This window comes from Nicotiana tomentosiformis, chromosome 4 (assembly GCF_000390325.3).
Source record: "Nicotiana tomentosiformis chromosome 4, ASM39032v3, whole genome shotgun sequence".
Taxonomy (NCBI): Eukaryota; Viridiplantae; Streptophyta; class Magnoliopsida; order Solanales; family Solanaceae; genus Nicotiana; species Nicotiana tomentosiformis.
Window position 1 is genome coordinate 135726303 of NC_090815.1, and position 26801 is coordinate 135753103.

Consider the following 26801-nt stretch of genomic DNA (forward strand, 5'->3'; position numbering starts at 1 on the left):
GCTCGTTTTCACTGCACAACCAAAGAAATAATGAGTTACTCAAATTGGTCCAAAAAATACATATAACTTTATATATTCACTTTCAAATCATAATGTGTTGATATCCCATGATGCACATTATCTTGTTGATGCTGACTCCCAGATGGACCACCATGATCTAACACACCAAAACTCGTCATATTCCAACTGACCGTTGGTTCATAACTTGTAAAATTCATATCTGGTCGGTACCCCCTGTAGAATATATGAGTGTTAATACAAATACAATACACAAAAATATACATCGTAACATAATAGAAAAATTGAAGTTTACCACTCTACTTGTGGATTATGTATACTATGGGAGAAATTATATTCTCGCTCCTCATGCGCCCGTGGAGATAAGTTTAGATCCGGCCAAACTCTTTCAGCTGGAACCTGTTCGGCTAAAACTGCTCTAAAATAATCACCCGATGATTGAGGAATTTTCCTACTTTGCGCAACCACATTATTGCGAACGTCTTCAGCCTTGACGTACATTTTTAATATTTTTATCACAATAAATTCTCGGTATTCATCTGGAGTCCTCAAAAAATCTCTCATAGTTTCATCGTCTTCGATGTTAAACTCAGTATAACAAGCAACCCCTTGCGGAGTCACAAAATACGGATATCTTCCAGTTATTTTAAGATTCATCGAACGTTTTCTCACACTCATTTTTTTACATAACAACGATACCAATGTATCGTACTCCATTGTAAGTGGCAACTTAACATGAGACTGTGGAGATAAATTATAGCTTACTGAGTTATTCACCACCACAACCTCACCCCCCCCAATATAATGAAACCCTAATTTTTCGCTCTTCAGACATTATGACAAATGAAAAACAACTAAACAAATAAAAATTTCACAACACTTAGAGTAATTCTGAATAGATTTTTACAAAATCCTTAACGTCCTTAAATAAGGCAAAAACCATTCCGGGGGTGAATTATTTGAGGTATAGCGTCTTAGCTTAAGACGCTATACCCAGTTGAATTATTGTTATATCAGTTAAGCCTAGAAGAATTATTTGTGGGCCCACAATAATACATATAGCGTCTTTTAAAAAACGTTATATATATATATATATATATATATATATATATATATATATATATATATAGCGTCTTTCTAAAGGACGCTATACTTAACTGGCCAAACGGCAGTTGAGGTATAGCGTCTTTTAAAATGACGCTATATATATTTTGGTCACTATGTATTTTTTCTACATATTTTTGTTCTTTGAGTCCAAAAATGTATTATTTTGGTTTCGGACTTGTAAATTTACTCGCGCGGTTATAAAAAATAAAAATGTGGCTAAATAATTAATGTGCTATAAAAGAAAATCAATCTTGATCAATCAAACATTTTTTCATGATTCTTTAATGAACTATTATAATGGGCAAAACTACATTAACATTTAATAATAAAAATCTTTTACACTTCCAGTGTATATCAATTAAAATTTGCAATTTTAGTCACTCGAAAGTGAAGGCCAAATATTCATGTAATCTCTCTAGCTTCACCTACGTAAAGTATTTCCTCCATATTTTTATACTTTAGAAAATCACTGTAAATAACAACTTAAAAATAAAAATTGGACAATATATATTGTATTATACTAATGTAAAAGTTTTGAGAAATCAGAAGGAAACATTGTTTGAGAAATTGCGAATTAACTTACAGAGGATAGGTAAGGAAGAAAGAGATAACAATGTTAAAGAAAAATAGCTCAAGTTTTTGTCTTCTTAAAGTAAAAGATGAAAGATGGAAAAGGCACCCCAAAAAAATTATAATAAAAACTTGTAAATATAGTGGAAAGTTCCCCAGTTAAATTCATGTGTTCAAATTAAGCCTTTGTTGGTGCTTCTTCCACATTTGCTAATACTGCTTCACTATTCAGCAGGGCGGATGCACGTAGGCTCAAGCGGTGTCACATGACACGGCTTTGTCCGAAAAATTTAACTAAATTCGTTTATGGTAGATGATATATAAAAACAAATAAGACATAAAATAACTAAAGTGACACAACATTTCAAATCCAGGTCTCAGTCCATTGGTCCACCGTCTAGCTCTCAAACTGAATGTCGGGTGTTTGATACCATATGCTTTCATGAGTTTACTTTTTGGAGCATCTTTTGCTACTAATTAAAAAAGAGATGCTCCGGTTTGCACAGGTTCGAACTGCACCCCTCCTACAAAATACAAGGAACAAGCCAGTAGACCAAAAACACAATGACTGTTTAAGTACTCATAAGAATTATCTATTTAAATACTAATACTCTACTTGGCTTTCCATCTCTCCTCTAACTTCTATGAGTCACCGTCTACCGATTAATTGTGACACCCCTTACATAAAATTCTGCGTACACTACTGATTCTCAGTCCCTGCTTCTGCAGGAGGAGAAGCTGCGCAGTGTCATGGTGTGAGTTCCTCGTCTTCCTCACTTTCTGCCTAAAGTTTCAACAACTATTTTCTTCTCCTTACTACGTCACAACACTCTGATATATCTTCTCAACAATGCCTCAAAACTCAGCCTGTAAAACTTGCTTATCCTCTGTATCAAACTGATTAAACAAACAGAAATAAATATCTTAATATCATTATCTATGCATAAAAAGTTAGATGAAAAATTCAGTAAGTGAACCCATTCAAGATTAATCAAATCTCACTAAAATGGACAACAAAATAACCAAAAGATCCAAACCTTAATGCTACAAATCAAGAAGAATTCAACAATATTGAATAACAGATACATTTTTTTTAATTTAAATAATTATACTATTTGTTTTATGAATAATGAACAATGCCAATTTGATGGACACAATACTGAAAGAAGTAGTTACCATATGTTACAATGATGCGATAAGCTTCTGAACAAAGCACTCTTGGTAATATCATATCAAGCAGACTGAATTTGGTTAACTCGATCTTTTTGAAAATATGAAAACTTCAAAGGTCATTGCTATTTTGGTTATGAATACCAGAGAGTTATTTGCAGTGTATAAAAATATTGAATTTTGAGGAAGTCCTCGAGTTGGAGGAGGATATTGATCCGTGATTTGATGACTGCAAAATTTAGTAGTAGTTTTTTTTTCCACAGGTAACGTAGGATTGTAGGTCTCAATGCCATGAAATAAACCTGCGCTTTGTGAATAAAATCAATTGCCAACAATCAACATATATTTTGTAGAAAGTGCAAAGCGCTAGTTCTTCGTACGACCTACATGTTATCTACGATAAACATTTAAAGACTAAACATTTCCATTCCTAAACACTAACGGAAAGAAATAATATTGATTTCATTATAATTGCAGTTGCAGGTATCTGAATGTTCCACCTGAAACTATTAAAGCTATTGAGTTTTGAAATAAAATAGGCCATAACAGAAAAGACAAAGAGTGAAATAATAAACAGAGAGCTGACATTCAGACAAAATTTGGAACACTAAAAATTACAGAGCTAACAGTTTCTAATACTCTCTTCTTTAAGAATTGAAATGGCATCGCAGAATATCCTTCAATATGTAGAACTTTAGATCATATGCAATCGGCCACCTACTTTAGCCATGGCCAAGTGAAACTAAAACTCCTTTTTTAGGGAATGATAAACTATACTGACATACATTCATTTTATGTTAAGAACATAAATCGTTAAAGCATACATCGATAAACCATCAAAAGTTAGATAATTCTTTACTTCTTCGCAAGCTAACTAGTCCTGATAGATGAATGCATGTAAGGATCTATAAAAATATGTTAGTAATCCACACTTGCATGGCTAAGGTGAATTGTATGTGCATTATTTACAGTAGAACACAACCTAAACTACAGGTTATGCAAGTTCATCACCATAATTCTGTAATCTTGTCATCTTTGAAGATATTACTATGTGTCTATCTTTTTTCTTTTCTGATGAAAGGTAAACTTCACTGCTACATACCAAGTTGGTGCCAAAAATGTACAGCGGGAAAGGATTTATGATATAGAATATACCATCAGGTACCAATACCTCAAGTAAGTTAAATATGCTAGAACAAACATTCAATTCAACATTCGGCATTGAAAGCCAATTAACAGGATTATATTTTGGGTAAAATCTCCTATAATAGTAATAACAAAGCAAACCTTATTTACGACACAAATCTTATCAACTGTAATTCATCTTTTAATTTTTTATTCACTTTTCCACCTATCGTCAAGCTTATACTGCAACTAAAAGAATAAACCGATGATAAGATCACAAACAAGATAGGTGAATGAGTACCAACTAAAGCAAATCATAAATTGCCATATTTTCTTTCACGAAGGTTATAAGGAAGGTCCTTTATCTCCTCCTTTTGATTTCCAGACATTTAGTCAGCGTAAATTTTTTTTAACTCAAACACAAGAATAGCCTCCTGGTAAAAAAGACATTAAACACAGAGTGTAGACTATCAGATGATTAGGAAGTTGTTGCTCTAAATAATGGTTTATGCTGAGAAAAATATGCCCATCTATGTACCTGTTACGACCCAAAATTTAGCATGTCGTGATGGCGCCTAACGTGGTACTAGGCAAGCCGACACCGCAAAACATTTCCAACACTTTTAAGTAAACAATGAAATAACACAGGTTTGAATAATTAAAGTTCTCATAAACTAGATAGGAAGTCAAAACTCAATACGGAAGTTCCCAAAATCAGGTTGTCAGTGAGTACATGGGCTTCTATACAACACAGGTCTGAAAATACTATCTATGAAAAACTGAAACTAAATACATAAAGTTGAAAGATAGGGGAGAGTCAAGGTTTGCGAACGCCGGGCAGTTACTTGAAATCTCCGAAATGGTGGAGCTGCTCAGATAATCAACACCCACCATATCTGAAAATATCTGGATCTACACACGAAGTGTGGGGTGTAGCATGAGTACAACTAACTCAGTAAGTAACAAGACTAACTATTGGACTGAAAGTAGTGACGAGCTTCACAGATACAGTTCAATTTCAGAAAATACAATACAGAAAAATAGGCATGCTTTCAAGTTTGACAGTTAAAGCTTAAACAGATAGTTCATGCCAAATTCAATTGAAACAGGATATATTATCTCTCGAAAATTTCATGTCAGTGATATATGCCAGCTGAAGTACAACAATAATGAAATCAAGTGCATATTCTCAGAGTGGCAGTCACTCAATCCTCCCACATTCACTCCAACCTCATAGTCACTCATTCCTCACAATCTCTCATTTCTCTTAGACACTCGGCCATCGCGCTCGACACTCGCACTCGCACTCAGTAGGTACTGTCGCTCATTGGGGGTGTACAGTCTCCAGAGGGGCTCCTTCAGCCCAAGCGCTATAACAAGCTAATCGTGGCATCAATCAATAAAACATGCTATAGCATGCACCCCATTCCCATAAATATCCTTACAATCAGACCCTCAGCCTCACTCAGTCATCAATCTCTCCAGTCTCTCGGGCTTTCAAAAATCATGATAATCAGCCCAAACAATGATGATATAATGTATCAATAAAGAATAATAGAGAGTGAGATATAATATGCAGTAAAACTGTGACTGAGTACAAAATAGCAATTTAAGAGATAATTCAACATGTAATATGACCTTTGTGGGTCCCTACAGTGCCAACACATAGCCTAAACATGATTTCTAATATGATTTATAGTTCAATTTTTATAACACATGGAGAATATAGGGATAACAACATATTATTCAACTATACAGTTCTATAGAATTTGACCAAGTCACAATTCCTATGGTGCACATCCATATGCCCATCACCTAGTATGTGCGTCACCTCAAAACCAATCATATGACACATAATACGGGGTTTCATACCCTCAAAACTAAATTTAGAACTGTTACTTACATCAATTCCTGCAAATCCATACTGCAACATACCCTTGCCTCGCGAATCGACCTCCAAATGCCCCGAATCTAGCCACAAATAGTTCGATACAATCAACACGAGCTAAATGAATCAATTCCATAAGAAAATACTAAGTTATTAATCAAAAGTCAAACGTCAACTCAAAATCCAGCCTCGAGCCCACATCTCAAAATCCGATAAAAGTCATAAAATCCGAAAGTCCATTCAACCATGAGTTTAACCATACCAAATTTACCAAAATCCGACACAAAATCGTCACTCAAATTCCCAAATTAAACTCTCCAAATCCCTAGCCTCAAATTCCCAATTTATACCTTTAAACCGCACAATCTAGGTGGGAAATCAATGGGGAATCATAATTATTGAAAAAATTAAACCACAAGTGACTTACCTCAAGAAACCCCTCGAACATCCTGTCAAAAATCACCTAATCCCGAGCTTGAAATGTTCAAAATGAAAAAACATCGTGAACCCTTGAATTAATATGCACCGCCAGTGGCTCTGCTTCTGCGGCACCGCTTTTGCGGTCAAGGATTCGCGCATGCGGTCTTACACTCGGCCCCGACCTACCGCTTTTGCGGCGAACGTCTCGCACCTGTGAGACCGCACCTACGGCCTCGCGTCCGCTTTTGCGCGCCTAGAGCCAAGACCGAATTCCGCACCTGCGACCACAATCCCGCTTCTGCGGACACGCAGGTGCGCTTCTCCTTCCGCACCTGCAATACACCCAAAGCCAGACCAACCTCGCTACTGCGCCACTCCATCCGCCTCTGCAGCCAAGACCCTCACAGGTGCGATCACACAAGAAGGCTCCCAGTTCAGCAATGCATTAAATCTCATATTCGATCAGTTAACCATCCGAAATCAACCCGAGGCCCCCGGGACCTCAATCAAATACACCAACAAGTCCTAAAACACGATACAAACATAGTCAAGCCCTCAAATCACATCAAACAACATCAAAAACATGAATCGCACCCCAATTCAACCCTAATAAAAACTAAGGAATTCCAACTTCTATAAACGATGACGAAACCTATCAAATCACGTCCGATTGACCTTAAATTTTGCACACAAGTCACAAATGATACCACGGGCCTACTCCAACTCCCAAAACCTCAATCCGAGCCCGGTATCCACTAATTCCACTCTCAATCAAACTTCCAAATTTCTAACTTCCGCCATTTAAAGCCTAATTCTACTACGGATCCCGAAATCACAATCCATGCATGCTCCTAAGTCTAAAATCACTTAACGAAGCTTATGAAATAATTAAAACTCTATTCTGTAGTCGTCTACACATAAGTCCATATCTGGTCAACCTTTTCAACTTAAATTTTCATTCTTGAGACTAAGTGTCTCAATTCATTCTGAAACCTCTCCGCTCCCGAACTAACTACCCTAACAAGTCATACAACAATTGTAAAGCATAAAAATGAGCAGTAAATGGGGGAACGAGGCTACAACTCTTGAAACAACCGGCTAGGTCGTTACATCCTCCACCTCTTAAACAAACGTTCGTCCTCGAACGGATCTAGAAACGTACGTAGAGTCTCAAATATGTATAGATATCTGTTCTGCATCTCCCAATCGATCTCCCAAGTAGCCTCCCCTCCTCAACTGGCTAACCTCTCCACTGAAGCTATGTCCTTTGACCTCAACATTCGAATGTGCCTATCCAAAATGGCCATCGGCTCCACATCATAGGTCAAATCACCATCCAACTGAACCGTGCTGAAATCCAAAACTTGAGACAGATTGCCGACATACTTCTGGAGCATAGAAACATGAAACACTAGATGCACACTCGACAAACTAGGTGGAAAGGCAAGCTTGTAAGCCACATCTCTAATCCTCTAAAGTACCTCAAACGACCCAATATACCGAGGGATCAACTTGACCCTCTTCCCGAACCTTATAACACCCTTCATGGGTGACACCTTGAGTAGTACCTTCTCCCCAACCATAAAAGAAACATCACAAACCTTCTTATAGGCGTAACTCTTCTGTCTCGACTGCTCCATGCAAAGCCGATTCTGAATAAATTTAACCTTGTCTAAAGTATCCTGAACCAGGTCAGTACCCAATAGCTTAGCCTCACCCGACTCAAACCAACCCACCGGTGATCGAAACCATCTCCCATACAAAGCCTCATATGGAGCCATCTGAATACTCGACTGGTAGCTGTTGTTTTAGGAAAACTCCATGAGCGGCAAAAACTGATCCCAAGAACCCCCGAAATATATGACACAAGTGCGTAGCATATCCTCCAATATCTAAATAGTGCACTCAGACTGTCCGTCCGTCTGAGGGTGAAATGTTGTACTCAACTCAACCTAGGTCCCCGACTTTCACTACACAGCTCTCCAAAACTACGATGTAAATTGTGTGCGCCAATATGAAATGATGGACACCGGCACACCGTGAAGGCGAACAATCTTGAGAATGTAAATCTCAACCAACCGCCCCGAAGAATAAGTAGTCCCAACTGAAATGAAGTGCGTGGACTTGGTCAGCCGATCCACAATCACTCAAATAGCATTAAACTTCCTCGAAGTCCGTAGAAGCCCAACTACAAAATCTATGGTGATTCGCTCCTATTTCAAATCTAGAATCTCTAGCCTTTGAAGAAATACACCTGGTCTCTGATGCTCATACTTTACTTGCTGATAGTTAAGGCACCGAGCTACAAACCCCACTATATCCTTCTTTATTCTCCTCCACCAATAATGCTACCTCAAGTCCTGGTATATCTTCGCGACACCTAGATGATGGAATACCGCGAACTTTAGGCCTCCTCAAGAATCAACTTACGTAGCCCATATACATTTACCACACAAATTCGACCCCACATCCTCAACACCCCATCATCCCCAATAGTAACATCCTTGGCATCACTGTGCTGAACTGAGTCCTTAAGGACAAGCATATGGGGATCATCATACTAGCACTCTCTGATGCAATCATATAAGGAAGACCGAGAAACCACACAAGCTAGAACCCGGCTGGGCTCCGAAACATCTAATCTCACGAACTGGTTGGCCAAGGCCTGAACATATACTGCAAGTGGTCTCTCACCATCACAAATGAATGCAAGGCTACCCATACTCACCGCCTTTCTACTCAAGGCATCGGCCACCATATTGGCCTTCCCAAGATGATACAGAATAGTAATATCATAGTCCTTTAGCAGCTCCAACCACCTCCGCTACCTCAAATTTAGATCTTTTTGTTTGAATAATTGTTGGAGGATCCGATGTTCCATAAATACCTCACAAGACACACCGCAGAGATAATGCCTCCAAATCTTCAATGCATGAACAATGGTAGCAAACTCCAAATCACGACCAAGGTAGTTCTTCTCATGGGGCTTCAACTGACGCGAAGCATAAGCAATCACTCTACATACTGCATCAATACGCACCCAATACCAATTCGAGAAGCATTAAAATACACTATATAAGAACCAAAAGCTGAAGGTAGAACTAGAACCAGAGCTGGGGTCAAGGCAGTCTTGAGCTTCCGAAATCTCTCTTCACACTCATCCGACCACCTGAAAGGAGCACCCTTCTGGGTCAATTTGGTCAAAGGCGATATAATAGACGCGAAACCCACCATGACGTGACTATAATAACTGGGCAAGCTGAGAAATCTCCGAATCTCAGTAGCTGAGGATGGCTTGTGCCAACTCTGAACTGCCTCTATATTCTTTGGATCAACCCGAATGCCCTCACTCGACACCACGTGCCCTAAGTACGCCACCGAACTAAGCCAAAATTCACACTTGGAGAACTTGGCATAAAGCTTCTCCTCCATTAATCGATGTAACACAATCCTTAAATACTAGGCATGCTCCTCCTTGCTACGAGAGTACACCAGGATATCATTAATGAATACTATGACAAACGAGTCGAGATAAGGCCGAAATACACAGTTCATCACATGCATGAATGTTGTTGGGGCGTAGGTCAGCCCAAAAGACATCACAAGGAACTCATAATGACCGTAATGGATCCTGAATGCTGTCTTTAGAATATCCGAGTCCCGAATCTTCAACTGGTGATATCGAGACCTCAAATCAATCTTAGAGAATACGCTCGCTCCCTGAAGCTGGACAAATAGATCGTCAATGCGCGGCAAATGATACTTCTTCTTGATTGTAACTTTGTTCAATTGCCTATAGTCGATGCATATCCGCACAATTGCATCCTTCTTCTTCACAAACAAAACCGGTGTACCTCAAGGCGACACACTAGGCCTAATAAACCACTTATTAAGAAGTACTTGAAGTTGTTCTTTCAATTCCTTCAACTCAGTTGGTGCCATATGATACGGAGCAATAGAAATAGGCTGAGTGCTTGACACCAATTCAATACCAAAGTCAATATCCCTGTTGGGTGGCATGCCCGGCAGGTTTGCAGGAAACACATCTGGGAAATCTCGCACCATTGGAACGGAATCAATAGTAGGGGTATTAGCACCAACATCCCTCACAAAGGCCAAATAAGATAAACAACCCTTCCCAACCATTTGTTGGGCCTTCAAATATGAAATCACCCTGCTGGGAACATAATCTAAAGAACATCTCTACTCGATCCTTGGCAACCCATGCATCGCCAATGTCACGTTCTTAGCGTGACAATCCAACATAGCATGACATGGAGACAACTAATCCATACCCAATATCACGTTGAAATCAACCATACTAAGCAATAAGATATCAATTCTAGTCTCCAATCCCCTAATAGTCACTACACATGATCGATATACACGGTCCACAATAATAGTATCGCCCACTAGCGTAGATATATGGACAGATGAGACTAAGGACTCACGGGGGCATATCCAGATAATGAGCAAAATACGATGATATATACGAATAAGTGGAACCAGGGTCAAATAATAAAGAAGCATCCATGAGGCATTCTGAGACAATACCAATGATCACTGCATCTGAAACAACAACATCTGGCCTGACAAGAATAAATAGAATTGGGTCTGATCGCCACCTGATCGGCCTCCCCCTCTAGGTCGACCTCTAGCTACTTGGGCCCCGCCCCGAGCTGGCTGGGCGGGTGGTGAAGTAATTGGTGCTGAAGTCGTAGCCTGATTCCTATGCTACACTGGACCTTCCGGGCGACAAGGATATTGTCTCCACATATGCCCAAACTCCCCGCACTCGAACCAACTCCCCGGAAGTGGTGGTAGGGACTGAATCGAGCCCCGAGTACTAGAGTAACTGCTAGAAGGGCCTGGCATAGATGAACCCTAAACTGATGGAGCACAAGACGAACTCTGAGCTTGAAGGGCACTGAGAGATGATTGACTCTGATGAGAACTGTATGAACCATGGCTGGATGATGCACCACGATGAACTGGATGGGTCATCTGAGCGTGCCTGTAAGGACGACCCCTGTTGTGGTAAGACTGTCCCCCAGAACGAATACTACTGGGACCACTCGAACCATGAGGCCTCTTAGCCTCCCTCTCCTCATGCTCCTGACTACAGACCATCTCTATTTGCCGAGCAATATCGACCACCTCATAGAAAGTAGCACCAGATACCCTCTCCCTAGTCATGAGCAACCGCAACTGATAGGTAAGGCCATTAATTAACCTCCTAATCCTCTCCATATCTGTGGGAACTAAGCAAACTGCGTGACGAGCTAACTCGAAAAACTACATCTCATACTGGGTCACAGACATGCCATCCCGATGTAGCTGCTCAAACTGTCTACGCAGTTCCTCCCTGCGAGACTGTGGCACGAACTTCTCCAAGAAGAGAACGGAGAACTCACGCCATGTAAGTGGTGCCACACCGACTGGCCTGCGCCTCTCATAAGCCTCCCACCATCTGAAGGCATCCATAGTAAATTAAAAAGTAGTGAATGAGATCCTACTGGTCTCCAGAATACCTGTCGTGTGAAGAATCCCTTGGCACCTGTCCAAACAGTCCTAGGCATCCTCAGACTCAGCCCCACTGAATGTTGGAAGCTGGAGTCTCCCAAATCTCTCTAGTCTTCTCTACTCATCATCAGTCATAACGAGACCCACCTGGGGCTGATCAACTGCAATCGGCTGGGTGGTGGTACCCCCGGTGTCTGAGGTCCCTACATCACCTGCTCTGGTGTACCGGAAGTGGGAGTCTGAGTACCTCCCCCGGCCTGAGAAGTGGCTGACGCGGCCAGAATAGAAACTTCTTGAGCAAGGCTAGTGCACACAGTCAAAATCTGAGTCAATGCCTCCTGAAGGCTTGGAATCACAATGGGCATGGCTAGTGTCTGAGTTGTCCCCATTGGCTCCACCACATCTGGAACCTGCTCCTAAGCTGGAGCAATTGGTGGACCTACAGGTGCTGCTCTAGCTGTTTTACGAGCTACACCTCTTCCCCTACCGTGACCTCGGCCTCTCGTGGCCCTTACTGGTGGTACTGGTGGGTGGCCGTCTTGTTCGATAGCACGTGTCCTCACCATATGTGAGAGAAAATAACAATAAAAGTTTCGTTTTTGGAATCAACAAATTTGCACGACAAAAAACAAGAATGTGAAGTTTCCTAAGGGTTCGGCAGCCTCTCGAAGATAATTACAGACGTCTACGTACCGATCCGCAAGACTCTACTAAACCTGCTCATGATTCGTGAGAACTATGCAACCTAGGCTCTTATACCAACTTATTACGACCCAAAACTTAGCATGTCGTGATGGTTCTTAACGTGGTACTAGGCAAGCCGACACTCAAAATATTTCTAACACTTTTAGGTGAACAATGAAATAACACAAGTTTGAATAATTAAAATTCTCATAAACTGGATAGGAAGTCAGAACTCATTACAGAAGTTCTCAAAACCAGGGTGTCAATGAGTACATGAGCATCTATACAACACAGGTCTGAAAATACTATCTATGAAAAACTAAAACAAATACATAAAGTTGAAAGAAGGGGGAGAGTCAAAGTATGCGAACACCAGGCAACTACTTTGAAATCTCTGAAATGGTAGAGCTGCTTAGATAATCAACACACACCGTGTCCGAAAATACCTGAATCTACACACGAAGTGTAGGGTGTAGCGTGAGTACAACTAACTCAGTAAGTAACAATACTAACTATTGGATTGAAAATAGTGACGAGCTTCACAAATACAGTTCAATTTCAGAAAATATAATACAGAAAAATAGACATGCTTGCAAGTTCGATACTTAAAGTTTAAACATATAATTCATGCCAAGTTCAATTGAAACAGGATATAGTATCTCTCAGGAATTTCATGACAGTGATATATGCCAGTCGAAGTATGACAGTAATGAAATCAAGTGCATATACTCAGAGTAACAGTCACTCAGTCCTCCCATTCTCTCCAATCTCACATGCGGTTCATTTAACCCGCGTCTGTGGCACTGCTTTTGCGGTCAGGGATCCGCATATGAGGTCTTACACTTGACCCCTGACCTACCACTTATGCGGACAAGGTCTCGCACCTGCGAGACCGCACCTACAGCCCCACGTCCGCTTCTGCGCGCCCAGAGCCAAGAAAATTCCGCACCTGCGACCACAATCCTGCTTCTGCAGACTCATAGGTACGCTCTGATGAGTGGTAATTTTACCATTTATTCTAGTCTCTTTTCTTTAGTTTTTGTGTCCTTTAATTATAAAATAAGGTGATTTATGGTGTGCATTGCTAGATTTTCAAGTAAATGAAGTCTCGAAGAGAATTGAAATTAAATGAAGTGGAATCGTGCAAACAAATAGGGAAAGAAGTGCAAAATGCCTTTAGTGAAATCACATCTGCGGGATGGTGCCCGCTTTTGCGGGCCCGCATCTACGAAAAAAGGGTCGCATCTGCGGAATAGAAGAAATTTCACTGGAAGCACACCTGCGACCACGAATTCGCTTCTGCGATTGAGGTCCGCATTTGCGAAGCCGCTTCTGCAGTGACATGTTCGCTTCTGTGAAGTAGGCAATTCTCCACAAAAATCGCTTCTGCAAACAGGTATCCGCTTCTGCGGAGTAGGCAATTATCCACAAAAATCGCTTCTACGAACAGGTATCCGCATCTGCGAAACCGCACCTGCGAGGATTCTTCTGCAAGTGAGATCAACGGGTTTTCACACCTGGGCAGTCTTAATAATTCACATTTTTCTCATTCCAAACCCACAAATACATGACCTAGCTTAGGGAAAACACATCCTTTGGCTTATTTTCAGTCTCTTGACTAGAGAACATAAGTTTTAGAGCTGGGGTTCTTGCACTCACACTTGGGTCTTGAAGATTTGAAACTTTTGATTGAGAATTTCTTACCCATTTATGTTCATTTCTTCATTTCCTTGCTTTGTATTGTATATCTAAGTGTGTAGTATTTTTTTCAACACTTGAATCTTGTTTATGGGAATATTCGTATTTAAAGTGTGTATTAAATATCTTGTTGTGCTTATGTATTGAATAATTTTTATTTATTATGAAGTGAGTTATTGTTTATTTAGTTATTCTTGTTCTTTAATGTTTCCAAAGTGATTAGCTAACCCTAGGACTCGCCCATTTACTTCGAATTAATTTTGAAAAAGATAATTTGGGGTTGAAAAAGATTAATTAACAAGAATTTGGGGGCGTTAACCCTCATTTTATAGATTCTACCTAGAGATAGGATTGAACTACTTGTAGCCGTATCGGGTGTGCTTAATCTCTTAATTGTTTTAGGGATAATTTAATTAGGAAGTCTTGTTAGTTTTTGGAAGAAGCTAATATAGAATTATTACCCGAGACTAATTAACATAAACTCGCTCATATTTGTAAAATCGTAAAATACATTGGATCGTTACTTGAGTGTAATTCCCCATGTATCCATGCTTGTAGCCATTGATCATTTTACTTGCTTTCTAGGTTAGTTTATATTTTTTGCATTTAGACATAAATATTTTCCCAAAACCCTTTTTGTGTTTGGCTTAGCATAACAAGTGATAATTATCATACACGCCTAATCGCTTACATATTATTCTCTGTGGGATTTGACCCCGACTCATAGTTGGATAAATTATATTGCATGCGACTGTGTCCATTTACTTTTTCGTAGTGGATTTTGACGTCATCACGCTCCTCCTTCCACACCTACGATACACCCAAAGCCATACCAACCTCGCTTCTACGCCACTCCAGTCGCACCTGCGGCCAAGACCCTCGCAAGTGCGATCACACCAGAAGGCTCCCAGTCCAGCAATGCATTAAATCTCAATTTCTATCTGCTAACCATCCGAAATCAACTCAAGGCCCCCAGGACCTCAATCAAACACACCAACAAGTCCTAAAACACGATACGAACTTAGTCGAGCCCTCAAATCACATCAAACAATATCAAAAACATGAATCACACCCCAATTCAAGCCTAAGGAAAACTAAAGAATTCCAACTTCTACAAATGATGTCAAAACCTATCAAATCACGTTCGATTGACCTCAAAATTTACACACAAGTCATATATGACACCACGGGCCTACTCTGTCGTGACCCAATTGTCCTATAGGTCGTGATGTCACCCAACGTTATCGCTAGGCAAGCCAACAGTGAATTAAACCATGTTATTTCTCTTTTAATAAGTTCTCAAGTAATTAAATTCCATTAATTAAAAGGTTAAGAAACAACAAATTTAAATAAATAGACGAAAGCAGTTGAGTGCAATCATAACAATAGAATAATCCAAAACCATATGACTGCTAGTGCGTGTGCCAAGACCCGGTGTCACAAATATATGAGCACTAATAAATTATACAAAACTCTAGATATTGTCTGAAATAAAAATAGACAGAAATAAATGCAAAGGAGAGATTCTAGGTGCTGCAGAACGGCTCAGGAAACAGCTCACCACTAGGCCTCGGAATATCTAGGATGCGTGCCGGTAGGACCGCCAGATGCACGTGCCTCAGATCCTTCACGATTAGTGCAGAAGTATAGCGTGAGTACATAAACAATATGTACCCAGTAAGTATCTAGTCTAACCTTGAAGAATTAGTGACGAGGGATCGACTTCGACACTTACTAAGGGCTAACAATATGAATACAGAAATTCTAAATAAGCATGAGTCATGAAAATAATTATAATAACTCATTAACAAGCAGGAGCAAATAATTATTTCACAATTTAATAAATCCCACATAAATTCCCGTCATTAAAAAGAGTACCCTCATAAACCACAAAATAATATCAAGTATGATTAGGCTCCGAGAATTATTAAGCATGATTTATGCTGAGGTCATATGGCTTGATCCAGAATAATGTGTACACTGCTGAGGGACATACGACACGATCCATAGATGCATCTATCTACTGCCGAGGCATTCGGCTCGCTCCACAAGAAGAGAGGATACTTTATAAGCATTTGACTTAAACGTTATAACAAGGCTAATACACAATATAATAAAATTTTCATTAACGGTCAAGTAATCCGCTAAAAAATCAAGTAAGTGAAATTCTATCTTTTGCAATTCCTCGAACAAGTTCTAATATAATTATGCACTTAAATTAACAAGTAGGGTACAAACATTACAAATAATTCATGATTTGGGTCCTAAACTACCCGGACATAAGCACAAATTGTAGCTACGCACGGACTCTTGTCACATCGTGCGTACGTAGCCCCCACAATTAGAAGCAAATATTAATTTAAATCACCTATGGGGAAAGTTCCCTCTTACAAGGTTAGACAAGAGACTTACCTCATCTCAAGGCTCACTTTCCGGTCACAATTTCGTTCTAAGGCCTCAACTTGGTGCCGAACAATCCAAAACTAGTCAAATATTATATAAATTAATCAGTACATGTTCAAAAGTTCATATTCCAACTATTAGAGTGATTACCCAACCCCAATTAAAGGATTCCTAAAATTTACCCCCGGGCCCACGTGCCCGGACTCCGAAAATTGTCGAAGAAAGTTGTTACCCATACCCTCATGAACACTCAATTCCATAACCATTTTCGTGGTTAAATCCCATTTTTATCAAAACATAGATTTTTCATCTAAATCCATGATTTTTATAATTTTACATGTTAAAATCTACCCATAATCTATGTATTTAACTCACATTGTATAGAAATTACTTACCTCAAGATAGGTGAAAACCCATCTCCAAGAGCTCCAAAATCGCCCAAGAGATTGAAAGAAAATGAGTCAAAATAGCCTAAGTCCCGCATTAAATGGACCATTCTGCAACCAGGACTTTCGCATATGCGGCTCCGCATCTGCGGAAGGTTAATCGCAGATGCGGTCCTCTCTTGGCTGGCCTAAGTCCGCATTTGCGGATTGAGGGATCACTTCTGCGATGCCTCTCCTACGACAGATGAGCCACACCTGCGTAAGTCCCCGCTTCTGCGGTCGCCTTGTCCGCATATGCGGTTTCTGAGCTGCCCATGTTGGGCCGCTTCTGGGGCTGCTGGCTCGCTTCTGCGAGCTCGCACCTCCGGCTGGCCGTGCGATTACACCAGAAGTTGGGTGCTTCAGTTGTTCACCCATGACTAAACAACCACCGCGCATCGTCCGAATGGCATCCAGGGAGGCCCTGTCCAAACATGCCAACAAGTTTGAAATTATATAACGGACTCGGTCGCACCCTCGGAATGCGGAAAACAACATCAAAACTAAGAATCTCAACCCAAAACCAATAGAATCAACTTATGATCTTCAAATTCTTCCAACTTACTCTGAACGCACCGAAACATACTTAAACTACTCGGAATGACTTCAAAATTTACGTGCAAGTCTTAAATTACCATACGGAACTATTCCCAGGCTTGTAATCCCAAACGGACCTCGATAACATCAAAACCTACTAGCAATAAAATTTAAAACCCTTCCAAATCCCGAACTAATCATCCCCGCTAGCAATAAAATAGTAAAAGCAAATACAGGGAGTCTTATTTAGGGGAACGAAGATCTAGAAAGTAAAACGACTGGTCGTGTCGTTACATACTCCAACTCCCAGAACCCCAATTCGAGCCCGGTATCCACAAAGTCCACTCTAGATCAAACTTCTAATTTTTCAACTTTCGCCATTTCAACCCTAATTCCATTACGAACCCCCAAATCACAATTCGGACATGTTCCTAAGACCAAAATCACCCAACGGGGCTAACGAAACCATCAAAATCTATTTCGGAGTCGTCTACACATAAGTCTACATCCGGTTAACCTTTTCAACTTAAGCTTTTATCTTTGAGACTAAGTGTCTCAATTCATTCTGAAACCTCTCTGGTTTTGAACCAACTACCCCATTAAGTCACATAACAACTATAAAACATAAAATGATCAGTAAATGGGGAAACAAGGCTACAACTCTCGAAACGACTGACCAGGTAGTTACAGTAACAGAATTGACACAATATCGTAACAAATTCAGTTAATATAAGACGCAAAGGATATTAAAAAATAAAATCAAACAATAATTGATTTCGTAGCCCAAGTGAAAAAAGACACCATTACATCTAATAATTCAGAATTGACACTGAATATTTAAAAAAATATAGGCATGTGCAGAATAGAAAAGACAAAGAGTAAAAGAATAAACAAAGAGCTGACATTCAGACAAAATTTGGAATACTAAAAATTACAAAGCAAATGGTTTCTAACGCTCTCACCTTTAAGAATTGAAATAGCATCACAGAATATCCTTCGATATGTAGAACTTTGGATTAGATGCGATCGGCCACCTACTTTAGCCATGGCCAAGTGAAACTAAAACTCCTTTTTTTAGGGAATGATAAACTTAACAGATATACATTCATTTTATGTTAGCACATAAGTCGTTAAAGCATACATCGATAACCCATCAAAAGTTAGATAACTCTTTACTTCTCCGCAAGCTAGCTAGTCCTGACAGACGAAAGCATGTAAGGATCTATAAAAATATGTTATTAATCCACACTTGCATGGCTAAGGTGAATTGCATGTGCATTATTTACTATAGAACACATCCTAAACTACAGGTTATGCAATTTCATTACCATAATTTTGTAATCTTGTCATCTTTGAAGATATTAATGTGTGTCTGTCTTTTTCTTTTGTGATGAAAGGTAAACTTCATTTCTACATACCAAGTTGGTGCCAAATATGTACAACGGTAAAGGATTTATAATATAGAATATACCATCAGCTACCAATACCTCAAGTAAGTTAAATACGCCAGAACAAACATTCAATTCAACATTCAGCATTGAAAGTCAATTAACACAACTATATTCTAGGTAAAATCTTCTATAATAGAATTAACAAAGCAAAGCTTATTTACGACACAAATCTTATCAATTGTAATTCTTCTTTTAGATTTTTATTCACTTTTCCACCTATCGTCAAGCTTATACTGCAACTAAAAGAATAAATTGATGATAAGATCACAAACAAGAGAGGTGAATGAGTACCAACTATAGAAAAACATAAATTAGTATATTTTCTTTCACAGAGGTTAGAAGGAAGGTCATTTATCTTCTCCTTTTGATTTTCAGATATTTAGTCAGCGTAAATATTTTTTAACTCAAACACAAGAATAGCCTCTTGATAAAAAAGATATTAAACACAGAGTTTAGATTATCAGATGATTAGGAAGTTGTTACTCCAGATAAAGGTTAATGCAGAGAAAAATATGCCCATCTCTGTAACGGAATTGACACAATATCGTAATAAATTCAGTTAACAAAAGACGCAAAGGGGATTAAAAAATAAAATCAACAATAATTGATCCATAGCCTAAGTGAAAAGCAAAATCGTTACACCTAATGATTCAAAATTGACACCAAATATTTTAAAACAAATATAGGCATGTGCAAAATAAGTTAAAAAATAACCAAAGACAGTGCTAAATATAGAATAGGCATAATAAAATTCAGTACCTTGTAGAAAATAGATAATATTTGCCTATGAAGTATGAACTGAAGAGGGAAAATTCCCCAAATCAATAGACCATTGTAATTGCATCTTTGTCGGATGTCCAAAAACCATTGCTAGAGGCAATCAAACTTGACTTAAGATTTTCCATTGATAAGTTGTTGAATTTTGCCCGTAGTAGTGAAAAACGTCCCATAATCAGCACAATTGCATTATTTTTGGTTATTAATACCACAGAGTTATTTGTAGTGTATAAAAATATTGAATTTTGAGGAAGTCCTCGAGTTGGAGGAGAATATTGATACGTGATTTGATGACTGCAAAAGTTAGTAGTTTTTTTTTTCCATAGGCAACGTACGATTGTAGGTCGCAATGCTATGAAATAAACCTGCACTTTGCGAATAAAATCAATTACAAACAACCAATATATATTTTATAGAAAGTGCAAAGCGCTAGTTCTTAGTACGACCTATATGTTATCCATGATAAACATTCAAAGACTAAACATTTCTATTCCTAAAACACCAACAGAAAAAAATAATATTGATTTGGTTATAATTGCAGTTGCAGGTATCTCAATGTTCCACCTGAAACTATAAAAGCTATTGAGTTTTGAAATAAAATAGGCCATAACAGAAAAGACAAAGAGTGAAAGAATAAACAGACAGCTGACATTCAGACAAAATTTGGAACACTAAAAATTACTGAGCAAAAGGTTTATAATACTCTCACCTTTAAGAATTGAAATGGCATCGCAGAATATCCTTCAATATGTAGATCCAAAATATCCTTCAATATGTAGAACTTTGGATCAGATGCGATCGGCCACCTACTTTAGCCATGGCCAGGTGAAGCTAAAACTCTCCTTTTTATGGAATGATAAACAATACAGACATACATTCATTTAATGTTAGCACATAAGTCGTTAAAGCATATACCGATAAACCATCAAAAGTTAGATAACTCTTTACTTCTCTACAAGTTTGCCAGTTCTCACAGACGAAAGCATGTAAGAATCTATAAAAATATGTTAGTAATCCACACTTCCATGGCTAAGGTGAATTGTATGTGCATTATTTAATATATAACACATTCTAAACTACAGGTTATGCAAGGTCATCACCATAATTCTGTAATCTTGTCATCTATAAGGATATTACTGTGTGCCTGTCTTTTTCTTTTTTGATGAAAGGTAAATTTTATTTCTACATACCAAGTTGGTGCCAAAAATGTACAGCGGGAAAGGATTTATGATATAGAATATACCATTAGCTACCAATACCTCAAGTAAGTTAAATATGCTAGAACAAACATTCAATTCAACATTCAGCATTGAAAGCCAATTAACAGGACTATATTTTGGGTAAAATCTCCTATAATAGTAATAACAAAGCAAACCTTATTTACGACACAAATCTTATCAACTGTAATTCATCTTTTAATTTTTTATTCACTTTTCCACCTATCGTCAAGCTTATACTACATCTAAAAGAATAAATTGATGATAAGATCACAAACAAGAGAAGTGAATGAGTACCAACTATAGAAAATCATAAATTTCTATATTTTCTTTCACTGAGGTTAGAAGAAAGGTCCTTTATCTCCTCCTTTTGATTTCCAAGCATTTAGTCAGCGTAAATATTTTTTAACTCAAACACAAGAATAGCCTCTTGATAAAAAAAGACATTAAACACAGAATTTAGATTATCAGATGATTAGGAAGTTGTTGCTCCAGATAAAGGTTTATGCTGAGAAAAATATACCCATCTTTGTAATGGAATTGATACAATATCGTAACAAATTCAGTTAACAGAAGTTACAAAGGGGATTATAAAATAAAATTAAATAATAATTGATCCATAGCCTAAGTGAAAATCAACACCATTACACCTAATGATTCAGAATTGACACCAAATATTTTAAGAAAATATATGCATGGCAGAATAAGTTAAAAAATAACCAAAGACACTGCTAAATACAGAATAGGCATAATAAAATTCAGTACCTTGTATAAAATAGATAATAATCGCCTATGAAGTATGAACTTAAGAGGGAAAATCCCCCCCAAAAAATAGACCATTGCAATTGCATCTTTGTCGGATGTCCAAAAACCATTACTAGAGGCAATCAGACTTGACTTAAGATTTCCCATTGATAAGTTGTTGAACTTTTTCCGGTAGTAGAGGAAAACGTCCCATAATCAACACAATTGCATTATTTTTATGAAGTTTCAAGGTAGAATTGCAAACAAATAAATGAACACTTCCCCTGAAATAATTTTCTTCTAAGAAAGAAGTAGAGAATACTATCACCGGTGATTATGGTTTTGTTGGGATATTTCAATTAGTGTTTTTATCGGATGGCACCGAAGCGATGCCTCTTCAATAAGTTATGCCACGATTTTTAAATGATGAGTTTTTGGGGTCAAAAAAATAGGGAAAATCTGTAAAAAGGAGAAACAAATTTAAAGGGAATCCCTGGTGTGACGACCCGACTTGTCGTTTTGAGAATTTACGTCCCATTCAGTGACTTAAGGTCCCAAGCAATTTTGTAATATGTATTGTGACCCGTGAGTGTGGTCGAGTTTGGTTTTCAGAAGATTCAGAATTTAATTAGAAGAATAATCCTTATTTTGAAGTTTAAATGAAAAAAGTTAACCGAAGTTTGAATTTTGAGCAAACGACTCTGGAATTGGATTTTGACGGTGTCAATAACTTCGTATGGTGATTTCGGACTTAGGCTTATGTCCATATTTGGATTTGGAAGTCTGTAGGACAATTCGGCGCATTTTGGCGAAAGTTGGAAAATGAAAGATTTTTAGAAAGTTTGATCGGGAATTGACTTTATTGATATCGGGTTCGAAATTTGATTCCGGAAATTGGAACAACTCCATTATATCATTTTTGACTTGTGTGCAAAATTTAAAGTTATTCCGGATTGATTTGATATGTTTTGGCGCAAGTTATAGAATTTAGAAATTTCATAAACTCATAAGTTTGATTGAAGATGCGATTCGTAGTTTCGTTGTTATTTGATATGATTTAAGGCCTCGACTAAGTTCGTATCGTATTTTAGGAATTGTTGCCATATTTGGTTAAGGTCCCGATGGCCTCGGGTGTGTTTCGGGTGTTATCGGATCATTTTGATCAACTTTGGATGCTGGTTTTCTGATGTCTAGTGTTGTACTTCATGTTCGCGAAGTAGGATTTGGCTTCTGGGATTTTGTTCTTCGCGTTCGCGAAGAAGGAATTTCTGTTGTCCGCCACCCGACTTCGGAAGCTTATATATTGCAATCTATAAGGAATTTGGAGATGATTCAAAAATAAAAGTTATAGCTCTTTATGTTTAGTTTTCATAAATGCAAACTTTTTGCCATTGGAGTTGTGTACAAAGAGTTATTGTAGATATACTACAGGTTGTTCGGGAAGAGTTTAGCGAAGAAGAAATTTCTGCTGCACTAGGCTAACTGTGGAAGCTTATATATTAAAATTTATAAGGAATTGGGAGATGAGAAAAATATGAAAGTTGTAGTTCTTGATGTCTGGTTTTCAAAAAGTTAAACCATTTATCATTTGAAGGTGTGTATAGAAAGTTATGACCATTATACTAGAGGCTGTCTAAGAAGAGTTTGGAAATAGTTGTGGAAGAATTTGTTCATCGCGAACGCGAGGGTAAGGTCACGAACGCGAAGAACAAACCCCTAGGCAGTAGAATAAAGTTAAAAAATGAGACTTCGTCTCATTCTTCCATTTTTGGACGAAGAAATCTCGGGTGAGGCGATTGTTCGAGGGTTTTTCGAGGAAAACATTGGGGTAAGATTTTCTAACTCGATTTTGGTTAAAATACATAAATCTATTATTGTTTTTACCATGAAATTAGTGAATTGGGTTGAAAATAGTAGAAATTTTCTATACCTGAAATTGAAGATTTGGAGGTCGATTCTTTATCGGAATTTGATAAAATTGGTATGGTTGAACTCGTATCGGAATGGGTGCTCAGATTTCGTAAAAATTCTTTCGGTTCCGAGAGGCGAGCCCCGTGTTGATTTTTTATAATAAAATTTTAAGTTGATATTTTATTATCCGGAATTATTTTCGATGAATTTTGAAGAAGTTGTAAATTAATTTGGATAAATTTGAGCTGTCCGGAGGTCAATTCAAGCAAGAAGGTTATTTTAAAATATCGGCATAACTTCAAAAAGGTAAGTATCTTGCCTAACCTTGAGTGGGGGAATCACCCCTTAGGCATTGAGTCTTATGTGAAAATTATATGATTGAAGGCCGTATACGCAAGGTGACAAGTACTTACTTGATTTATATGTGTAAATTATATCGGTTAAAATTCGTAGACACCCTTATATATTAAATTGGAAATTTTTGGAACTTAGTAAATCCTTGATTTGCCATGCCTCATTCCTTGTTTATCGAGTTTGTATTTTATATGATAATTTAGGGTGATCGCCACTTGGATTTTTATGTAAATTCCGTGTGTTTGTTGATTTGATATTTCTTGGAATTAATTTCATTATGGATTTTCCATCTGCAAATAATTATTAAATAAGTTTAAATTGAGGCGTTAATATATTTATCAAAATTTAGATTTAAGAAGGTGTTGTCCTATGTTGAGTTACTTTTCCATCTCTGTTGTTGTTTTTGAGGTGTTATATACGTTGTGTGGAGTCTTGGGCTATTTGTTGTGAAATTTATTGATTTTGTTATATCTTTGAAATTTGTTGTTACCATTGGGGAATTCGTGATATGAATTTATTGTGTTTTGTTGTCGTTATAATATTCCGTGTGAATTGTTGTGTGATTTGAGTTATTATTATGAGGACATAAGGGTGGCATTGCACTGTTAATATTGTGTGGGTATAAGGGTGGCATTTTACTGTGGTTATATGTGTTGGGATATTGTCTGAGTTGAGTGATAATGGTGTCTATTAAACGAAGCGATAAGGGTGGCTATAGGAGCGATAAGGGTGGCTATAAGAGCGATAAGGGTGGCTACTGATATTGTCAGGGCGGAGGGATAAGTGAGGCTATTATAGGAGTGATAAGGGTGGCTATATGAGAGATATAGGTGGCTATTGTCAGGGATGATAAGTGATGATGTAGGGTTATTGTGTTGGTAATTTTTATTTGATGATGTGGGGTTATTGCATTGGTAATTTTCATGTGATATTGTGATTTTCCTTGTGTTTATTCTTAAATCTTGTGCAACTTGTCTTGTTGTTTCGGTAAACTTGATAATAGTCTGATCTATGTTAAAATCGTGAGCCTGTGGCTATTGCCGGGCAAATTATGTTATATAGGATCGGGTTGCACGCCGCAACAGGTATGATTAATGTTATATGGGATCGGGTTGCACGTCGCAACATAAATGCAATGTGGGCACGAGGTGCCAGAATAAATATGATGATTTTTATTATTGGCATGTGAGTTGTCCGTGCGGTTTTGATAGAAATATGGGCACGAGGTGCCGTAGAAACATGAAAGTGGGTTGGGACCCGTATTACGAAAAATATAAAAGTGGGCTCAGACCCGTATTTTATGATTATAAAATGAGGTGTCACAGAGTGACTTTTATTTGAAAGAATTTATATTCGAAAAATATTTATTTGAAAGAAGTATATTCGAAAGATATTTATTTGAAAGAATTTTATATTCGAAAGAAATATATTCGGAATGTATTTATTCGATAGAATTATATGTGAAAGATTTATATTTGAAGGATTTGTTTAATTGGTTGTACTTGTGTTCCTTATTCGTTTGAATAATAATTATGATGTTCTTGTAGCCTTGCTGTTTATATGACTGGTTGATTTTTGTTGCTATCACTGCTAGTTATTTTTCAGTACTATTGTATGCTGCTATATTGCCCAGGTTATTTGACTAGTGAGTGTCTTGACTGTACATCGTCATTACTCCACCGAAGTTAGTCTTGATACTTACTGGGTACCGACTGCGGTGTACTAATACTACACTTCTGCACATTTTTGTACAGAGCCAGGTATTGGAGATATCGGACTCGGGCAGAGTTAGTGTGTTGATCGCAAGGATTCAAGGTAGAGCTGCTTGGTCGTCGCAGTCCCTTGGAGTCTTCCCATTTTATTGTACTGTTAATTATTATTCGAACCGTATTACATATTCGATCCTTGAGATCATTTCATGTATTCAGTTAGAGTTCGTGATTCAGTATTACCAGTCTTGAGAGGTTGTTATATTTGTTTCCGCTGTTGGTTTCGATTATCTATAAAAAATAAAAATAAAAAATGGTTCGAAATGTAATTGTAATCGGCTTACCTAGTCTTAGAGACTAAGTGTAATCACGACGCATGTGGTGAGATTTTGGATCATGACACCTGGTTAGTGAGAGGTGCCACGTCACCGTGCTCATGGCCTTGAATTTTATATATATATATATATATATATATATATATAAATTATACTAGAGTAGGAAGCTTCTAAAATTAAAGTTAGATTCCTAAAATGCTCATAAACAAATTAAACAACTATTTCACCCTTCTTTTAAATCCTACTTCTATAATATTTTTGTAACAAAAAAGTAAATTTCTTTTCTAATAAATGATCAGTAAATTTATACTACAATCAATCAGGTAATAGAAAAGACGTTGCTGGAAGATAACTATAATGAACAGAGTAAATGATAATTAAGTTGTATTGATACAGTTGATAAAGTTGTATCACTGTAGCCTTTCAATTCCTCCGAATCACTTTTCTGTTCTCTCCACCAAACCATAATAATGGAAACCATTAAAGTTGGATTCTGAATTTTAGATTCTTTATTTGAAAAGCTAAGAGTTTTAAATGGGTGAAGGACGAAAGTCTGCAATCGGACATTTAAACTTTTGTGAAGACACGCTTCAATGAAGATGCATGTGTATTGGCAGATACTGAAAATATTAATTACTGCAGGCGATCCATTAATTTTTACTACTAAAACATGACTTTCTTTTGGCTCCTAGTATAATTCTTTACTTAACCTTATTTATATTTTTTATATTCTGC

At 37.8% G+C, this 26801-nt stretch overlaps 1 long non-coding RNA gene across 3 annotated transcripts; it reads right to left on the reverse strand.

Annotated features, from left to right (window-relative positions):
• Positions 1-1842: 1842 nt before the first annotated feature.
• On the reverse strand, positions 1843-22151 carry LOC104087932 (uncharacterized). Of its 3 annotated transcripts, XR_004504703.2 has the most exons (5): positions 21779-22151; positions 20506-20562; positions 15765-15828; positions 13785-13979; positions 1843-4902 (listed from the first exon to the last, which is right to left on the reverse strand). It is a non-coding gene; the product is annotated as an uncharacterized lncRNA (long non-coding RNA). The 3 variants fall into 3 exon arrangements; XR_011415686.1 differs by lacking the exons at positions 1843-4902; positions 13785-13979 and having other exon boundaries at positions 14563-15828; XR_684415.4 differs by lacking the exons at positions 1843-4902; positions 13785-13979 and having other exon boundaries at positions 14563-15828; positions 20506-20638.
• Positions 22152-26801: the final 4650 nt, after the last annotated feature.